This window comes from Corvus brachyrhynchos, unplaced genomic scaffold (genome assembly GCF_000691975.1).
Source record: "Corvus brachyrhynchos isolate BGI_N302 unplaced genomic scaffold, ASM69197v1 scaffold202, whole genome shotgun sequence".
Lineage (NCBI taxonomy): Eukaryota > Metazoa > Chordata > Aves > Passeriformes > Corvidae > Corvus > Corvus brachyrhynchos.
This window is the reverse complement of record NW_008238132.1, coordinates 3,944,335-3,950,226: the sequence shown is the minus strand read 5'-3', so window position 1 is coordinate 3,950,226 and position 5,892 is coordinate 3,944,335. Positions and strand designations below refer to the sequence as shown.

The 5,892-nt window shown below is 43.6% G+C and overlaps 2 long non-coding RNA genes across 2 annotated transcripts in view; one reads left to right on the top strand and one right to left on the bottom strand.

Annotated features, from left to right (window-relative positions):
* Positions 1-6: 6 nt before the first annotated feature.
* LOC108446593 overlaps positions 7-5,892 on the top strand; it is a 27,366-nt gene continuing 21,480 nt past the window's right edge. The window contains exon 1 of the long non-coding RNA XR_001861816.1: positions 7-190. This is a non-coding gene — a long non-coding RNA (uncharacterized LOC108446593). The remainder of the gene's footprint in view (positions 191-5,892) is intronic.
* LOC108446592 lies at positions 2,057-5,886 on the bottom strand. Its single transcript, XR_001861815.1, has 2 exons — positions 5,762-5,886; positions 2,057-5,308 (listed from the first exon to the last, which is right to left on the bottom strand). It is a non-coding gene; the product is annotated as an uncharacterized LOC108446592 (long non-coding RNA).

The following is a 5,892-nucleotide window of genomic DNA, read 5'->3' as shown; positions in this document are numbered from 1 at the left end:
CTGAACGCAAGGACAGCGAAACCGGGCGGCTGCGGGCGTGGGTGGCGTGCCCAGCCGCTGCCCCGTCCCGGCCGAGGGCTCTGCCGCTCTCCCCTGGGAGCGCAGGATGTCTCTTCGGGACTGGACGGACGGCACCTGATGCGACGGGCTCCTTACCTGTATGCTATTCCTCCATCCAGTCAACCCCATGGTAACTATCCATTAGCGCCAAAGCGCTGGACAGTTTTAGTGAGTGCATCTATTGCTTTCCAGTGGTTTTCTCCTAATAGCTTAATTTTCTTATTATTCTATTCATTTTTGTCTTTGTGAAAGAGCAGCCCTTACTTCTGGGGAAAGAAAGGGTCAGTTTTCCCTTTTCATCTCAGATTCTGGCAGCTCACACAATCTCGAAATGTCACCACGTGTTCTGAATTGTGGGACTTCGAAATTATTGTGGCTTGTATGTAGTCAGTGTTCAAAATAAGTGTTTAAATCACAGCAATACTAAATAAAACACACAACTCCTAGCTGCGTGGACCGGATTAAAAATAAGAAAGCAATCAGTACTTGTGGCTTCCATATTCCCACAATGCTATTTATATTTCCAGAAAGGGAACTGACATCTCTTAACATGCCAATATAATGCCAGAGTACCTAAATGCAAAACATTTATTGAGGAAAAGTAAACAACTGTACAACCTATCCTACGCTGCTGATGCCTTGCCACAGTCTGAATTTCATATAGTCCAGAGTATCCCATTTCTTTTATTGGGATTTTTATTAGTAGTAGTGTAGGGGTAAGCAAATATTTCCATGAAGCCTTGGAGTTCTTGTGGCTCAGTTCTGTGTTCCTGCACCAGATACTTCAAATACACTTCTACTGCCCACCTCCACATAGGACCAAGTCTAGAGGTTATATTTTTTAAAATATCTAAAGTAACATTTAAAATTTTGAACTATTAAGTTATATTTTAAAGGAATTTGATCAAATTACCTGCATGCCCTATTAAAATATTAATAAGGCCTAAATCATATCATTAATACCACATCTCAAAAGAATTGTGAAAGGACTAATTAGTCCTTTCACAGCTAAGGAACTAAATTCTAATTAAGAACTAAGGGCTAATTCTGTCTTACCTCACTCTTCACCTGAGAGGGAGTTCACCTTTTTTCAAAACATGGGATCAAACTTGAGCAGGTGCAAATATGCATTGCTCTCAGGGAGTTAATTTAGGGCACAGCTAGGAAGAAAGATAGTTAAGAGCATTGTTTATGGACACTTTGTCTTTCCACCCTGCTTTCTTCCTCTTCCCCATCTTAATTTCAGGAATAGCAAATTATGCCAGAACATGTCTCGCTGTAATTCCTTAATTCTTTTGAAGGTAAATGTCACTTGAATATCACGAGGGGACAACAAGACATAGTTTCCTAATTAATGCTAACATGTATTGCGCCTAATAGTAACTGTGATTTGAGGAACACTTGGTGCTACTGGAACACAAGCAAGACTGACTACATTTAACTCAACTGAATTAAACAGTGCTGGCTGAACAATGGTAGTTACTGTTAGAATAAATACAATTCTCCAGCTTCTGTTCACTTCTGGAGTTTAACTATGAGCACTGGTTGCTGCACACTTTCTGCACGGTGCAGAGGGCATCATGCATCTTCACCTGGGCTACTCCATTGTGATCTTCCTCACTCCTGACTGTCCAAACACAAAAGTGTGGTTACTAGGAAAGAAGGCACTAGCCTTTCAATACCAAGCAAGTCTCTTTCATCATATATTGGTAAACTTTAGAGTGCTATGGGGAAAAAAAAAGTACTAGGAATGTTCTCTCAGCTTACGTAATGTGAAGATTTTAGTAGCAATAACATAAATCTGCAAATGATAGTCAATGTCCCACAAGAACAGTTCAGTGAGAATATGAGAACATTTTTTCTGTGAAGTACATAGTGGATTCTGTGAAATTACAGGCTCTAAAGTCTGCAGTGGTCTAATGTTTACAGAGTTCTCCAAAATAGAGAAACCAAGTAAGTGTTAAGTATTGTTGAAAATACATGAGTTACTCATTCATGTTAGCGCAGAAGGTTGTTTCTACAAACATATACATTGCCCAGGCACAAAGACAGTTTTAAAGATCTCACCATTTCCTCTTGTTCTTCTTTTCAAAGATATTAATAGATAATCAGGGTCCAGGTCTAGCCTTTACTCAGATAAAGCTGCCTAAGGTAGCCATGAAGTTCACCTCAATAAGGACTTGCAACTTGGCTTCTATCCCTTCATCTCACAGCTGAATTTCTCCCAGGTGATCGATGTTAGACTCAATCTGAGAAATATGGGATAGCACATTTCAGCTGAGTGACCCACAGCTACGAATACTGTGGCACGAATGGTACCACTAGACTTGTGCAAGTTGGGCTCTTGAACAATGTGTGCGGCTATATGCAGCCATTAAGAACACATACAATATGTGCATGCACTGTGTCTTTCGCTTGAGTTTCACACTTCTTAGTAATGATCTTAAATTTCCTAACCGAAGCAAGGGAGTAGAAAGCATAAAGAAGGGTTGGCATTTAAAAGAAGATACTCAGCTGATAAAACACAGCTCTGCTGACATCATTTGTGCTACTGCAGTTAATATCAGCTGATGAGCTGACCTTTATATTCAATATATACATACATATTTACACTGTGATATTGTATACATTTAATATACATATATACACTGTGATAACATTTTAACTCAACCAAAATGAGTCCCAATAATAGGATATATGTCGCTAAAATGTATATGCAATGTAGAAAAAAAATCCAAATACACATGCACTCTAGCTGCAATGGAGATTATATTTTATAATACAGATTACTGCACTATTTGATTTCAGTCCTAAAACTGAGTCCCTTTGTAACAAGCATATTTGCCTCTGTTTTCCTAAGTCACTTTGGCATCTATAAACTAAAGTGTAAAACTTTTCTATCCTTCACCTCAGAAAGTTGTTCTGAGGGAATTTAAATCAATAGTGTGTCAGGTTAACAATGCATTATTTATCATGTTTACAAGATTTTATTGAATCTTTCCTAATTGTGGTGGTTAGTGATAGCTATGTTTTTTAACTGGGCTCTCCCCTCTGAACAAATTCATTTCAGATTTGCCTGTCTGAACTCCCTCTGCAGATCGAGTTAGTGATACTATTCTTTCTTGACTTCCTTACTTAGCAAAGAGGAAGCCAAAATATAACAACATGTATCCACACCACTGATAAAGAAAGTAACTACATCACTTGTGGCTGGGTTGGGATTAGCCAAGGGAATCCTGTAACCTGTAGGCTACAATGTTAAGGAAATTATTAAAGTATTTTGTATGCTTCAGAGTGAAAAGGTCCAAACCAGTGCAGGTCATAAAAATAGACTGATGCTTTGCAAATATGTTAGGACTTACATATGCATTTCAAGAGAAAGGTAAAGCCAAGACTCGAGTCTCATATAAGATATGAAAGTTGAGTCTAGAGCTTTGTAAGTCATGTGTTATGTACATTTTTACTACAAAGGCACCAAACCTCTCTTGGAAGAATGCAGGGTGAGCCTGACATTTTAAGTCACTTTTATTTAGCTCCGTCATGGGGTCTTACACAACTCTTACTGGATTCAGGAAGAGCTTTTCCATTAAAAAGTGCCCTGTGAGTTAAGGAAATTTGCAGTAGTACACAGACAAGTCCAACCCCAACAGGCAAAGGACTTGTGGCTGCATTTAATGTCCATCACTCATTTCTCAGAACAACTATAGGAAGAGCACTTCTCAATAATCTGACAATTTACATAGATTATTAACTTGCACAGATTCAAAACCTGCAATAAATAGTTTTCCCTATCCTTCTGTTCTTTGTTCTGTGTTTTAAGAGCAGGGGAGAGAGGTTTGTGTACTATTTTTTTCCCTTTCATCATTCAGTTCTTCACCTAAATCTCCCTTTGCCCCCATTATCATAAAAAGCCTGCTTATGAGCAGATGGAAAGAACAATGTGGCTCTTGCCACAAAGACCATGTATTTTACCAGCAGGTTACTGGGTAAAGGATTGAGTGGATCAGCTGAAATTAGAGTCTTGTAAAGGAAATCGGTGCAGTGGTTAACCTTAAAACTGCATTCATGGATGTACTGTCTAACAAATGCAGCAATGAAATTATAAACATGACCCAAATCCTGGCCCTTACTGGGGGAGGGGGAAATGGAGAAAAAAATAAAAAGATGTGCTCCTTGTTTATCTAAGCCCTGCGTACAGAAGGAAATGGGCTTGGATGCTTCAGCCAGGACTCTGCATTTCCAAGCGGAGAGGGGCTGCAATCCATCTGCCTCCCGAGTTTCAGCTGAGTTTTGGATGACGGCAGCAATTTAAATGTCACTGTTTAATAGGACAACGCATTCGGAGGAATTGACTTCGCTGCCTTCCTCCCACGATGTCTTCATCTCTTCAGGCAAAAATCTCGGGTTTCCCTTCCCTGATCCTTTCAATGTTAGCTCCGTGTTACCGGAACACACATACAGCTGTTTTCCCTATCACAGCTGCGTCTCCGGCAACAGTTTCGGGGCTTGAGGACTGCAGAGGGCAGCGAAGGGGGATGCTCAACTTAACAACAAAAATGAGGACAGTAAAAATATATTTGTGAGGGCTACAAACCCTAACAAGGAAGAGAGTGAACTTAGTTCGTTGTGGGTATCTCCAGGGCTCAGCTGCTGCTTTCCCGAGAGTGCGCACACCAAGCCACACAAAGTGTGGGTCTCCCCCGTCTGCTCTTTAAAACTGGGTTTACAAGTAAAACCTGGAACAACGAAACGAGTTAGCAAAACATGGTACAGCCATCTAAAGGGGAGCTTGGCAGTGGCACGGATCCATGCTTCATGTCGCCTCGCCAAGTTCAGGGCCAGACACAGCCTAGCCTTGACCTCTTAGATAGCCTGAAATCTCCCAAGCAACTACCCAAAGCCTATTTTTAGCCCTCCCCGCCTGATGTGTGCGTGTGTGTGTTTGCACAATGGAGAAAAGCCCAGGAGCGGGAGCAGACTGCCCTGAAAAGGGAAATCTGATTTTATCGCCTGCTGAGGATGCTGGTGACATGATTTCCTTTGGTTGGAAGGAGGGTCTTCGAGTTGCTTAAACAAACCGCAAAGGCACCGCAGCGCAGCTTTCCTTCTGGCCAGTTTGGGCATTCCTCTCCCTTCGTAGCGGCCCAAAGGAACGCACTTTCCCCACACCCCACAGACCGTGGTGGCAGCAGGGGACCCCCAGCCCCGTCCCGCTTTGCCGCCCCGGTGGAAGCGATTTCCAGCCTATCTACGGAAGAAAAAGGGGAGAAAAGTGTGTGTCTCTTTCTGGAAACTGCCTCCCAATTCTGCTCGGACACGTTGCTTTTGCTATGCTAAGAGAAGGCATTTAATGGTGTCAACATCCAACCCACCCCCCTCGGCAAAGTTGAAGGCAAGGCTCTCGGTGCTAATCCTAGGCTTTCCACCCGGGCAGTGAAACTCAGAACGGGCAATGAACTCCCCGTCTCCCAGAGGGACGACCTCGTCAGCAAATGGCCAGACACGGCGGGGGCGAAAGGCTCCCGCTCCCCGCGAGGAGGGGACGAGCGCCGGCGGCCGGGGTCTGGCGTGGAGCGGGGTCGGAAGAAGGGAAGAGGGGGGCTGGAGGGCACAGATGAGGATGATAGCCCGACCCCCCGGCTGAAAAATACAGGCAGGAAAAAGGGTAGGAAACGCCTGTGCAAGGCACGCATGTACCTACCAGCTCCTCCCAGGCGGGGCTGCGGGCGCTATAGGAAGGGTACCCATGCTCCTCCATCACCCCGCAGCAGGTCCTCAACCTCCGCGGGGAGAGCGCCGACGGGCAGCGGAGCTGGGTCCGCCGGGCTGCAC